The following is a 14,179-nucleotide window of genomic DNA, read 5'->3' as shown; positions in this document are numbered from 1 at the left end:
ACCTTTAAAATCAGGAGTAGATTTTGCAGATCTTTAACACCTATACAGTAACATGTGTTGGTTATGAATCAGAAAAAACCCATGTTCTTACTAAACATTTTTCTGTATGTATATTGAGTTGTTTACCAGGATTAGTATTTTATGTTTTCCAAATTACCTTTGGAAAGAAAAAATGTTCTTTTTACTACATTTTCTAAAATTTTTAAAGCTCACATACTGAATTGGTAGCTCTAACACATAATAAAAGGGAGTCAATGCTGTATACAAATTACAGAGATAAAAGTTCCCAGGCCTCATTGTCTTGGAGAATGACTCATTTTAATCATGCTGTATACCAAAGCACTGAGAAGTGCTTGTTAGAAGAGGAAGTGGTACAGTGTTTATTTGCCCTTGCTATGCCATCTCTTTTGAACAAAATTCCTCACCTGTGACATTGTTATTAAATTACTGTTACATAGTTCTGCAACCAATTTTTTCCAACTGTCCTTACAGTTCCAAAAGCTGGATAATATTGAAAATGCAGTATGTTGAATGTGAGAAAAAGTAAACCAGAATTAAATCAAGCTTGCATAGCACTGTTTGCATATAGCACTAGACATTTAAGAGCCATTTATTATAGGTGTGCATTAAAGTCATTAAGACTGCAGAGTGCCAGGTTTATGGTATTGTGCATATGTTTACTGCAGTAGGAAACTGGTATCAAATACTGGATTCAATTAATCTTTGACAAAAGCATATGTAAATCTCGCTAGATGCTATGGAAGATGCCTTTTTGTATTTTAGGGTTAGATTTGGTCTGCAGGGTCTAAACAACAAGAACATTGACCCCAAAATTATCCCAACAGAGAAAAAGTTATTGCATATTACATTGCACCTCTAAGAAGATACTTTAAAGCCCATGGAAGACAATTGAAATCTTCCCCTTCTACCCTTAGTTATTTGCTCAGGCTGTAACAGGATGCATATTGCCAAAGTGGTGTGGTAGAAAATGGTATTTTCCCTTCCAAGGACTCTGGTCTTTGCACAGGTCCTTGAAAATAAGTACAGAATATTTTTATTGGATAGTATTTGCTGTCGGAAACGATTGTGTCTGGTTTGCAAGAACACAACTATTCTATGGCTTAAACCTACATTGTCTTCAATAGAGAATGTTATTTCACTGAGATAAAGGGTAACGAAGGCTAAAATACGTATCACTGCTAGCCACTAACGTGTGGCAGCATAACTAAGCTAATTATACAATGTCATTAAACTAAAAGGACTTTTTGTTCAGTTTTCATCTTGTTCTTTCCAGCATGGGTGGATAGTTTAGTTTGTTTATTGTTCTATAAACATCAAAGGTTGTGATTAGGAACAAATCATGCCATATTGAGTTACTGCATTTCAGCTGAGTCTGGATTATTTTTCTATCTGCAACTATGTAAAGATCTTTTTTCTATCAACTGAGAGAATCTAGTTGATGGATTTTCAAACTTTCCCCACTTATTCTGCTTAAAAGGATGCATAAACTAGTTTAGGTAGCATAAGTGGTAGGAATGGTACAAGACAAGAACAGTCAGAGGATTGCACATCTGAGCAGTTCTCCATGCTGCCGCTCCAGACTGTCTCCAAACCCTGACTTCGTGCATTTAAAGAAAGCTGAGTCACTTCCTCTGCATTGCAACATACAGCAGGGACACATCTCGCCCAGCTTGAGAGGTCATCCTACACACAGAGATTAATATGGCCCACTAAGCGATAAATCACATTCTTCAGGTAGAGTCGTCTATATAGGCATAATATTCCTTGTTAGCCTTAAGATGCCTCAGCATTGCTGGGTTCCCACCATTTATTATGTGTCTCACTACAGAAAATAGGCCTCTTTTTCTTGAAAAAATAAATACAAATCTCTGTCATTAAAAAAAAAGAAAGAAAAAGGGCTTTTAAAATTACTGTGGTTTTAGGGTTTTTCTTGTTGTATGTATGGAACAATGACTGCAGAGCTGGCCATCTAAATCAGCCTCACATTGTAAAAATCAGCAGTGAAGCTTGACACAAATATTTCAGTAAGGTAAACACAAAGGTACTTTCTAGATAGCTGCACCGAGAATCTCATCTGACTGCTGGTACAATTATGACACCCCACATCACAAAAAAACTACACAAATTCCTTGAAGTGAAATACACCTTCATAATACATAACTGTGTGTGTATATATGTTTTTATATATCGCAAAGTGTGCCATCATTAAGATCTCTTCACAAGATCCTCTTTATAGTTTGAACCATTATAAAAAATTGCTGCCTGGAACAGATTGATTCTGATACATTACAACCTACATTTTCCCAGCACAAATAAATCTAGTCTCAATATATGCTGATCTTGATCAATTTACAAGACAGAAAATGGTGACTCTTTGTTAACTGCAAAATATTTAAAATAAGGAAACACATTAGTTTATTGGAGTTTTTTTTCTTTTCTGAGAATTTTGATACTCTTTGCTTCATCTTTTATGACAAATAGCTTTAATTTTCTAGTAATCATATCATATCTTATTGCTGAGTTGACAAAGCAGTTATAATATCGTAGAAGACTTACATGGCCAGTTTAAAGCATGCAATTTATCTCTATCAATGTGACACATTGTTAATAAATCCTAAATATTATGAATTCATGTTTAGAAAAATGACAGAATCAAGCAGCAGCAAGGATAATCTTTGTCACCACGGCAACCATCCTGATTCTTTATGAGATGACAGCACAGTTTATTAAATTATTGTAAGGGAGTATGTATTTTAAAAGCTGTATTTCATTGTTTTCTTCGGTAATCAAGCAGACATGAAAAATTATCTTTCCTCTTGCATTTTGAACGGATAAGTACTTTAGTTCCTTAAATGTTGGTGCTGCTTGACACTGACTGCTCTGGACCTCAGGTCTTGTGCAGATATGCAGAACATGCAGGGTGATTCTTTTAAATAACTGCAAGAAAGGAAGCTAGTAGTCTCCTCACTGACCATTTCAAGATGCTGAAAGGAGATATATTCAACTATATTGTCAGCAGGCTGATATATCAGGTGCTGTTGACCCAAAGCAAGCCCTCACACTCGGTTGATGATCAGTAGCACTTTGGCTGTACATGCAGTCTGGGGACGAGCTTCGCCCCTGCCCCTCACCCAGCCAATTTTCATTAACAGGGGTTCACAGTGTTTAACGACAGCCCAGCACTGGCTGTGCACTACAAAATCTCAGTTCTAGGAAGATCAGGGTGGGAGAAAGAGAAAAAAATAAAGTCCCTTGAATCCATGGCAGCTAGTGGTACAGCACTGTGCAGGTTCGCATCAGTGCAAACCCTGATGGTATGGCACGAGCAGATTCTCCTGGTTCCTGAAACAGAGTTCCCTTCTTTGTCTGCTCCCATGTTTCTGATTTCGATTTTTTGTTATCTCCTTTTTTTAACATAATAAAAGGTATAACGTTATTCTCTGCTATTTTAATTGCATTGTATTATGACAGCACCTACGGGCCTCAGCCCACATGAATGGCTTTAGGTACCACATGGAGTTATAACACAATATAATATCCCATCTCTGTAACACAGGAGTTCAAACTCTAAGAGGGCTACATTTCCTCTGTTACTGGGAAAGCATAGCCATGCATCTTGCTTCAGTAGAGAATGAACTGGTGAGTAGCAATCTGACATTGCTAAAACAGCTCATAGACCTCAACCTCTGCTGAGTTTCTATCTTATGGATGAAATGCACCTTAATAAAACCAACAAACCAAACAAAAAATGTCAATTATATGAGAGACGAATTGAGGAAAAAAAGGGATTATTGTCCCCATCTGAAACACAAGAATGCTTTACTCAAGATAGCCCAGAAAGTAACATAAGAATGGGGAACTGGAACTCTGATCCCTGACATTCAATATTATCCCCATATTCTTAAAGCCATCCTGTTTCTACTTATAACTTTTTACTTACTTACTTACTTACTACTATAGTAAGGATGGAACTTTAGGCTTCATGTATTTACTGTTTTAAAGGTATAATTGAACAGATGGAATTTTACTTGAAATGTTAATAGATTGTTCTTTCTAAGCAAATTTTACCAGTTGGTCATCTTTTCCATGATCTCTCACAGGTAACACAACAGGTAACAGCGATATACACCTTCAGTGCTTTGACATTCTTTCCCTTTATAAATATCTAAGTGTGAAAAGGAAAATGAGTCCCATTCAGAGTCCTGGTGAACCAGAGGTTAATAATTTGCTTTTGAGAAGGTAAAACCCTTACAGGTATTGCCAGCAATTTAATAGGGCTGTATTCTTGCTAGTTTATCAAGACTAATTGGTAGCAGGAAGCTGATTATCCTGAAAAGTCGGTGGAAATAGATACTGAGGGCAAGGCAAGAGTGAGCTTTAGAAGATGAGAGGGTTATAATTTCTAATGTGTTTCTAGATGCTGTCTGTATGAAGAATTGCAGTCGACCCTCTTGCTGCTGGTATCCTCAGGAGAAATTTGCAAATGTGCAGCTGATGTCTATTTTTAATCTAGATAGGACCAGCTGGTGAGGGTGACAGTTATCCTTGTGGGGCTAGGAGGAGAATAAAGGAAGTTGTGCATTAGAGTAACTTCCAGCTAACTAGTAATACATCATCTAGCTGTAGTTTAGAGGAAAAAAAAACCCACAAATTTTGCAACAGGAAAAAAATGGGGGGGAAGAGCAGGAAATATTTAATTGGGGAATGAACCTGGTGCATTATAACAAAAGGCTTTAAGTACCAGCATTCAGCATTGGAAAGTTTTAGTGACACATAGGACTAATTTAGATGACTTCACAACTAGCTTGCTAGTAGTATAGTCTTATCCCCAGTGCTTTCTTAGATCTTGTCCTGTTCTGAGAATTCAGGTTAAGGTACAGAACAACTTTTCCTGAAGTCATATGTCACAAGATCTGTCCTGAAAATGTGACAGGAGGTGAATTGCCTCTTACCGATGAAAATGCTGAATGGTTTACGTGCTCATCCACTGCATAACATGCCAAGCCACAGTGCCTCTTAAGTATGATTTCAAAATTGTTTATCCATTTCTTTGGAAAACACAGGTACATTTTAGAATGAGAATGAAGATTTCTTTTTTCTGTTATTTTTTTCTTTCATATTTTGCAGAATTATACAACATCTCTTTCATCTGCTGTGTAAGACTACTTTTGGCAGAGGTCACAGAAGACCATTTCTCCTTCTTGGTACAAACCCTCTGCTCTGGTGTATATTTACTAAAAAGAACATGTTGTTCTAAACTGTAAACGTTGCAATGAAGCAATGTTGATTGGTTCTAAACCTGTTCAGCAAATCTCAGCTACTTCCCCTGAGTTGACTTTATTCCTTCCACTTGATGCTTTGTTTGGCATCACTAAGCATGCAGAAATAGAGAACATGACCCTCTCTATGTTTCTGGACAATTTGTATCTTGAGTAGCATACAGCAAACAAGAAGGCTTTATGTTCCCCCAAGAATACAGGGGTTTAACATGGCCTTCCAGATGTATGTTAAGCCTTCTTTGTAAAGCCAGAACAGGACAAAAATAAATAGATTAGATTCCAGTTCAACAGATATTGAATTGTTTCCACACTATTGCAGTTTCACTGGTCTATAATAGAAATTCACCGTATATGACCTGCTGACACCTGCATCATCATGCTGAGGAGTACTTTGATTCCAGAGTGATGTTTTGTCTTATTTTTATTTTTACAAGGCTATGCAGCAAAGGAGATACATTGTGAGGAAGACATTTTCAGAACACGGTGCATGTTATTTTCATAACAGCAAAACATCCCAGATCATGTAAAGATTTTACTATAAGCCACTCTTTCATAATCTCCAACATATTAAGCTGAACTTATTCCATTCCTCCTTTCCTCCTTAAAGACAATTAAATATGTACATACTTTTCCATATTACTATGTTTGAAATAGCATTCCTTTTGCTATCGCATAAGATAGCTTTAGCAATTAATGGTGAATAGAAGTGTGTCATTATATTACTGTGTAGTTATTAAAACAGTGTTATCACAAAATCACTTATTAGTGTCATTGACCTTTCCTCCTTGTTTTTATATATTTGGGTGTTTTCATATATCTACCAGGGCTGCTTAAAACTTAATCCCACAAACTCTTTCAATACAAAATTGTCATTTAGCAAAATAAGAAAACATCTATTTTTCCTGAAAAGCTAAATGAGAGGGGAAGTTTGATATAAGTCCCCAAGGCTGGAGTATTAGCTGTAAATGTGGGAGCTGTTACATAGCTCTCATTTGTTTCTTTGAGACAAATCCAAAAAATGTACTACATCCTCCACTAAAAAAAAAAAAAAAAAAAAAAAAAAAAAAAAGCTAAAGAAATGGTTGTAGCTAAATCCAGCTTGAAAGCCTCAATTTACCAAGGCAAATGGAAACTGACATAGAGCACAACCCTCTCCTCTCCTCTCTTCCCCTCCCTTCCCTTCCCTTCCCTTCCCTTCCCTTCCCTTCCCTTCCCTTCCCTTCCCTTCCCTTCCCTTCCCTTCCCTTCCCTTCCCTCCCCTCCCCTCCCCTCTCCTCCCCTCTCCTCTCCTCTCCTCTTTCTAAAGCCTAAGATTTTATGGTTTAGGTTTTCTTTTCCCTCTGGTAAGGTTTCCATTTGCAGCAGAAGCCAATATCTTAACAGAAAGGTTTTTAAGGGGAAGAGGGTGCTTGCAATTAACTTTGACTAATTATCCTGTAAAGCAGCACTGACATCCTTCAGGAAGACCATATGCAGACTGGTTTACATGGAAGAATTATAATGACTGGGCTTTTGAAAGAATTAAAAATGAAAGATATTAAAAGGTCTTCAACCCTAAACAACTTTTACATAAAAGTAATTTTTATTCTTAGTATAGAAATATGCTGACTGTTTTTTTTTCATTCCCAGACTGCAGTTCTGTACCTTTGTTCTGAAATGTAAAAGGAACATTAATTACACTTTGATTAAAAAAAAATCAAACCAACCAAAAACCAAAAAAACCCACAAAACCCCCTAACTCAAAACAATCAGAGGTAGAGCCATGTGATCAAAACCAATTTTTCCTTCTGTGGAAAGTAAAATTGTCTTGACATGTTTCTCTTTATGGATTCCAGCCTGCAAAGATGTTGTTGGACCAGTTTCAAATGATGTTTTTAATAATCAATTTTATCAAAGTCTGCATTTAATTGAATGTAATTTTATGCAGAAAAAATGCAGATGAAACTTGTAGACCTCTAAGTAGAGCAAAATGATATATACAAGAATACATAAAATTGTTAATCTTGATTAGCATCAAAGGAATCTTTTCCCATATAAATCTATTCAATTGTTTGGATTTTTTTTTATAAAGGAGGAAAAAATAGAAAAAAGAAATCACAAGACTAACCACAGTTGTTCTACTCAGCTTTAAAAAAACTCAGCTCTGCAGATTCTACCTTAATGTATTAGTCTGCAAATATATATTCCTAGAAACCCAGTCACTTCTACATCAAATTGATTTTTTTTAGGGGTCTGGCATGCAAAAGAGAGATACTGTTTCTGGGGGTCATGAGCATGGAGTTCCTTTCTGCTACGTCCTCTCCCTGGCCAGCAGTAGCTTTGATGGGATCTGAGCTCTCTCAGAAACATGCAGGACCCCTAGTTTTAGTGTTGTGGGTTTAATGGGGTTTCAGAAGAGCAGCCCACTCCCCAGGTCAGGCATTTACTCTGCCTCAGGCACAGCAGGTTCCTAGCCAGGGGGGGCATCTGCCCAGCACTCCCCTCTTCCTTTAGAGCTAGAACCTCCCCAGTGCTCCATTGCAGGGGCACAAATGAAAATTTCCAGGAAGGCAATATGGACAGCTTCATTTAAGGTTTTCCCTGATTTAAAAGAATACCTTAAACAGCTGTAAACATCTGTGCTGCTGTACTTCTGCTGAGGATTCCTACCAGCCTTGTGGCTCAAAAAGTTCTCTCTGTATCTTTTAAAAAATAGCTGGCAAGTTTGGATTAAAATGTTTGAACTCAAGCTGAAACCCAATCACTAGTCTTCAATATACTATAATTGAACATCTCTGTTGCCTAGTAGTATACAGTTTTGTTTCATCTGTTTCATCTGGATAATATAGAAAATATTTTCTTTCCATTATAAAATGCTATTTTATGGTGGATATGCTATCACTGTATTGATCAGACTAAGTAAAACAAGATGAGATTGTTAAAAGAACATTAATAACAGAAATGGATACCACAAAAATGCAAAAAATACATATCTGGAAAAGCAGTTTAACATCTGAGAATTGAACCAATAAATGTTTTTCATCTTTAACACAGGGTGTATTTTACACAAAGATATGCAAAATGCTTTGTAGTAAAGTGTAGCCTAGGGAGACAGTGAAAGCCTTTTAGAGAGATCCGTAATAGCAACTCATACACAGAAAAGTGAACGTTACCATATGGCAACATAAAAGAAACTGAATTTGGAAGGTATTACCAGTACAAATAGATATATACTTCAGGGATGGATGGAACTGCATAATTAATTTCTAAGACACACATATACCAACCACACCAGCAACTGAATTTTCAGGTTGCATCTATGGTATTCTGAATTTATTTTCTCAAGACCGTTTCCAATTTTTTGGTTGAACATCGTTTTCTGAACATGAATATTACCTCCAGAAAACCTGCTTTATTTTTCCAGGTTTGTTACTGTATAACAAAAGAACTTCTAAATGATAAAAAGATGATGTTCTAATTTCAGTATTCTGCCCAGAAATAAAGTTAGTTGTCATGTTAGCTAGCAATGTAGGTTTTTTCAGGTATATATGTGGCATAAACTCTAGTAATAACAAATGATTATTTATATATAACTTACAGTTATTTTAAACTTTAGAAGACTTTTTAACTAAAGAACTTTAAGTCTAAGAATCTTAATAAATTACCCGCTGGCATTTTAAACATCCTAATGTACTGTGGTAGTCATCAGCTACCCTATAAGGGTGCACTTGTCTCTTAGGTTCTGTGCCGTTTCTGCCAGTCCCATGCTACATCTGAGATACCTTGTGGTATCTAAAATGGCACTAATCAGCTAAGTTAATTAATCTGAATCCCGCTCAATATGTTTCTAGTGTGGGAAAAGGTTGTTGCTTGAAGATAATCAGTTAAAAGTAAAACTTCCTAACATATACACTACTTCTTCAAGATAACATATGAGTGGGACTAATTGCTATCTAACTAATCACGTGGGAATTTGGGGAAAAAAAGTCTCTTTGTCAAAACCTTGTTAAAAAACTGACCTGGTTCCAGCAATTTACTGCCATGGTGGTTTTGCTTGCTAACATTAATGTACATACTCTGTAGCCTTGGGCTCCTAGAAAGCAGTAGGTGGATTAGAGCCATGCAAGAAATGTGTCCCTGTTCAGTTCATTGACACCATGACTCGGGAAGTCCCTGACTGGGCCAAATGTCTGGAGTGTGGAGAAATGTTTTGGGAAATTATCACTATATTTTCAAAAGTTCTGGCACCCTTCCTGAGGCATTTGCACGGGTCATTCTTGGGCAGCAATAAGGACTTCTGTCCCACCCACCGGGTTGTCTGGACTTTTAGTCTGATCATACATAACTATTGTTACGTACTTAACAGATAAACACAGTCAGACACATATTATAAATTGCAGATCTAAAACCTTATGTTTTTCCCTACCCTGTCCGAATACCCAAAAGAGTTCTTTTTAGGCTTATATACGCCATAATATCAAAACCACTTTAAATCCAAATTAGCAAATCCCCTACCAGTCTTCTCCAAGCTGGTTGTTCCTACCTCTCCCCTTTCCCAGGCAAAACTGTTGTAGTCATTTGCTTGATCACTATTGTAAAGAGATGTAGGAAATTATCTGGTCTGAGAAACTTTCCTTTTGCAAGTATTTTGTTTGTTGTTAGCACAGGTTAATACCCAAGTCTGAACAAACAAATAGTTTGTGCTGTATAAATTGTCTTAACCTTGGTGTGGAGAGGGTGTCAATGGGAGTGTCTGGGGGAACTGCACCTTGGCCAGAGCTACTGAGAGTCAGTCAGTGTAACTGACTGTACCCTTAAAAGTTGCCATATCTTTTAAGAAGGCCATGACATGTATGTCTTCAGCATATTAATAACCAGCCTAATACTCAGATGGCAATATTCTCATTTGAACCAAAGACAGAAAGATAAGGTGCTTTGCTGAAAAGTTAGTGTGTAATTAATAAGGTTTTTTTGCAACCTTTAACAGAAATGTCTGTTGTTTGTGGCTTTGTGTTTTAATCTATGATTTTTAATGTGATTTTTCTAAAAAACAAAATTTATAGCAAAGTAAGGAGAATAGGATTATTTCATATATTATATACATATCTCTAGCTCATGCATAGGCTAACTCACAGAAGTTTAGATCACAGAGATAGATCTTCACTTCAAGGAAATTAAATTCTTTTGATTGTTGATACAGGATAATCCTATGCCAATAAAAACCTACTTGGTAATACAGACATGGTTAACAGTGACATGACTGTTCTTTATTTCTTACTCTGCTTTCTAAGTTAATTGTATTTATTGAAATGAAAATTACTTACGTAGCGACTGACTTGCATGTGTGTCTGTGTGTGAGAGTGTAAGAGAGAGCAAGCAAAAGAGAAAGAAAGAGAGGATTTAATCTAAGCCCAGATATAAAATCAAGGAAGGATATCTTACAAAAAAATTTCCTAAGCTTCACTTTATAAAGTAAAAAAAAACCAACAAAACCCAAATAATTTTGACCTTGGAATCTTTTTCAAAGGTTTCCAACAACTTACTCCTAACACCACATATCAGATTCATGTTTCCCAGCCAGCATGCATCAGTTGTTTTGAAGCAGAAGGTGTTACTTTTAACATACAAAAACCACTGCTACATGTGCACAGCTTGTCAGGTGCACCTTGGCTAGCTAAATGTGTAATCCATGTTCAGATCTTAAATTTTTAGTTACCCATATATAAACTGAAGTTCCTGAACAGTTTAGTAACAACATTTTTAACCATGGGTGACAATGCTGATGTGTCTGCACTTGCTTGTATTATTCAGATCATTATTTACAATTTTGTGAACCAGGTTTCTCAGCTCTTTTCCAGACTCACAAATGATGCCAGTAATGTCCACCAAAAAACCCCACATCAAACCCAACCAAAAAGCTTTTTTTTCTACAACAATAATTTCTAGTAAAAAGGACCAGAATATGAGAAAACATACGGATGTCAAATAATTGAATTTATCTCTGAAGTTTAAACTAACCCTGAAAAAATGAACATGATTATCAGTCATAACCATTGTTCTAGCAAGAAATGAAGCCAAACCCATATTAAATCTGCTTGAAACAGTTATTAGGCTTCTCAATACCTTTTGTGAAAATGGTGTTTTAATGTGTTGAGAACATGCATTGTTAAAGACTGCAAAGTCCTCTACAGAATAATCTTTCACTTCCTCCACTGAAGAACACTTTTTTTCTAGACAATGTCAAATTTTCACTCTTTTCCAATTATTAAAGATAAATATTAGTGATAAGACTTGGACTGGAAAAAAATAATTGCAATAAAAAAGGCACTGAAGGGGCATTTTCATCCTTTCTAAAGGATTCTGAAACTGATATTAGTCCTGTTGCATGTGCAAGTCCACTGTCATTACTTATACTTTTATTATCTTTGCTTTCAATTTACATCTCTAAGAAAGTGATCTTTGCTTTCTTTTCTTTGGATTCATAATTGTCATTACACTTTTCTCTTCTTCCTTCATCACTATACAGTGTCCTCGCCACTGCCCTTGAATTTTTTCCCATATGTAGTTGTATTGTGGTACCGGCTATCTTCTTATTTTGTCAGTTACTACATTACATCTTAAAGTAACCTTTGTGCTAACGTTTTAGCATTCATAAAATCTGCTAGTCAACAAAGCAAAGGAGTGAAGGCTTATCCATACACCAAAAAAAAGTTATGGAGGCTTTTCAAAACTCTCAAGACAATTTGTGAATACCACAATAACTGTGGGTTAGATGCAATACAAATACTTAAAAATCAGGCACAGCAACCATACTGCACATTTCCAGAGTGAAATTTGAGAGAGTTTTCTTGTAAATATGTGCAAAAAGTCAAACTGTTTGCATCCTGGAGACAGCAGTAGTGTTCTGTACAATTTCACTGGGTCATTTTTTCGTGTAGGATGTTCAAATGCCACAAGCATAAAAGCCATCTAAGGAAAGATCATTCACAAATCTGTAGATAACAATGCTGCACAGAGTGGAAGGGACTTTGATGCAGAAATTGTCTTTTATATGAAAACAGAGAATAATCCATAACTTATAACTTTGGTTCTCATTTTGTGGATGTAACTACTGATACTCCCTGTAATAATACTGATATTAATTTGTATAGCTGGTCCTCCTTTGGGTCCAGCCCTAACAGCAGCCACATGGGAAAAATCATGGATGCAATGTCTTGTTTCATTTTAGAAAGCTTTTCTTCTGGAGCTCTTGTTTCTAGATGACAGACAGGACAGCACACATTAGTTAGGAAAAGCTGCTTCAAAGAGATCTGCACCGTGTGCTCAGAGGAACACGTTGTTTGCGAGAGTGCTACCTGCACAAGCTCGCCTGAGCCCTCGCCTCACCTCCCAGGGCTTTGCCTTCTGTGCTTATGAGCTTTAGCCCTGGGAATGAATTTCAGTGTGCCTAAGCAGAGGAGCTGTTGACTAGACTTTATCACAGAGCTCTCAGCAAACTTCTATATAGGCTTAGACCCTGGCAATTCAGCTCCTTGCTGCTTCAACAATTTTAAGTCTACAAAGAGAGACACTAACAGCCCTGAGGAGCTCAGGGCTGCCTGTCACTGAGCAGACATGCACAATGATCTGCACTGGCATTACTAAGAGACTGGTGGCTTCAGACCACATATGTTTTATTTCTGTAGCCCAGAAAAAGAGGTGATAAAATCCGGTCGAATCAAGGCCACATCCTAGCTGCCAGGATGAAATGAAGACCTCCAGTCATCTGGAGATGATAACAAGTTATATGAGGATGTTGCTATGTGAAAGCTTACGGCTATATGCAGAAAGGGCCTTAGACTGTTTTCTTCATCAGTTCTAGTCAAGAAACAGCTTTTTGCAGAGGAACAAGTATGGGACTCCTTAACCTCTGAAAGGTGGAGGGAAAGATCTTGAGCACACATTGCAGAAGTGCAAAAGCCCGCTCAAAATCTATTTTACTGCCCAGGCAGTTGAAGCATGTTTGAATTTGGGCTTTTTCACATCTGTGTGGCTGAGTTATCCTATAAGATACCAGCTCCAGAGGAATCACCAGGTCCTTGTCCATTTCCTTCGCACCAAAGATAGAAGACTTTCTCAGACATACATCTCCAGAGGGTTGTGAGTTTTGAATAGTGGGGAAAACACTTTAAGCTGGCAGTTAGATACTCCGCTCCTTGGACTTTTAGGTCCCAACAATCACCTCCTCACTTCCAACTCAGTAATTTAAGCAGCTTCCAGCCTATTTTGGTGGCCTCCCTGAATTCTATTTCTACAGCCTAGTGTCCCAATGCAAAGTGTAAGGCATGAGGATGTCACTGATTTCCAAAGAAGTAGGCATTGCAGTGCTGAGCATGACATTCATAAAGTTCTTATGGATTAAGCCTTCCCAGCAGTGAAGTATCCCCCCAGTACTCCCATCCCAGTCAGCTACACTGGCCCATGGAGACTAGCCACCTTCCACCCACGTACCTGGCATCTCTGTCAATAATGCACTACGGTTTCATACTCTTTGCACCCACTGTAAAATTAACAATGTATTACTCTTTTTGGAAGAAGAGACAGAGGAATGCTGAACCTTTTGTGATGTTTCCTGATGGAATAAAGAGATGGAATATTTTCCTACACTGTCTGTAAGTTTTCTTCAGTCCTTATGTGAAGGATCATCCCTTCAAGCCTATTAATCCCTTTGATACCCTATTAAGACTGACAAAATGTGTCATAAAATAGAAGCCTGATCCAGTTCCAATTAACTTCAGAGAAAACTGGATTGTAATCTCAGCACCAACTGGGGTGACATATTCTTCAGTATAGGTGTTTACTTATTGAGACTTTGATGGATACAAAATTTAGATCACACAGGGATTGGTTACACATCTTGT

The sequence above is a fragment of the Falco naumanni genome, chromosome 6, assembly GCF_017639655.2.
Source record: "Falco naumanni isolate bFalNau1 chromosome 6, bFalNau1.pat, whole genome shotgun sequence".
NCBI lineage: Eukaryota > Metazoa > Chordata > Aves > Falconiformes > Falconidae > Falco > Falco naumanni.
Note: the sequence above shows the minus strand (reverse complement) of the source record.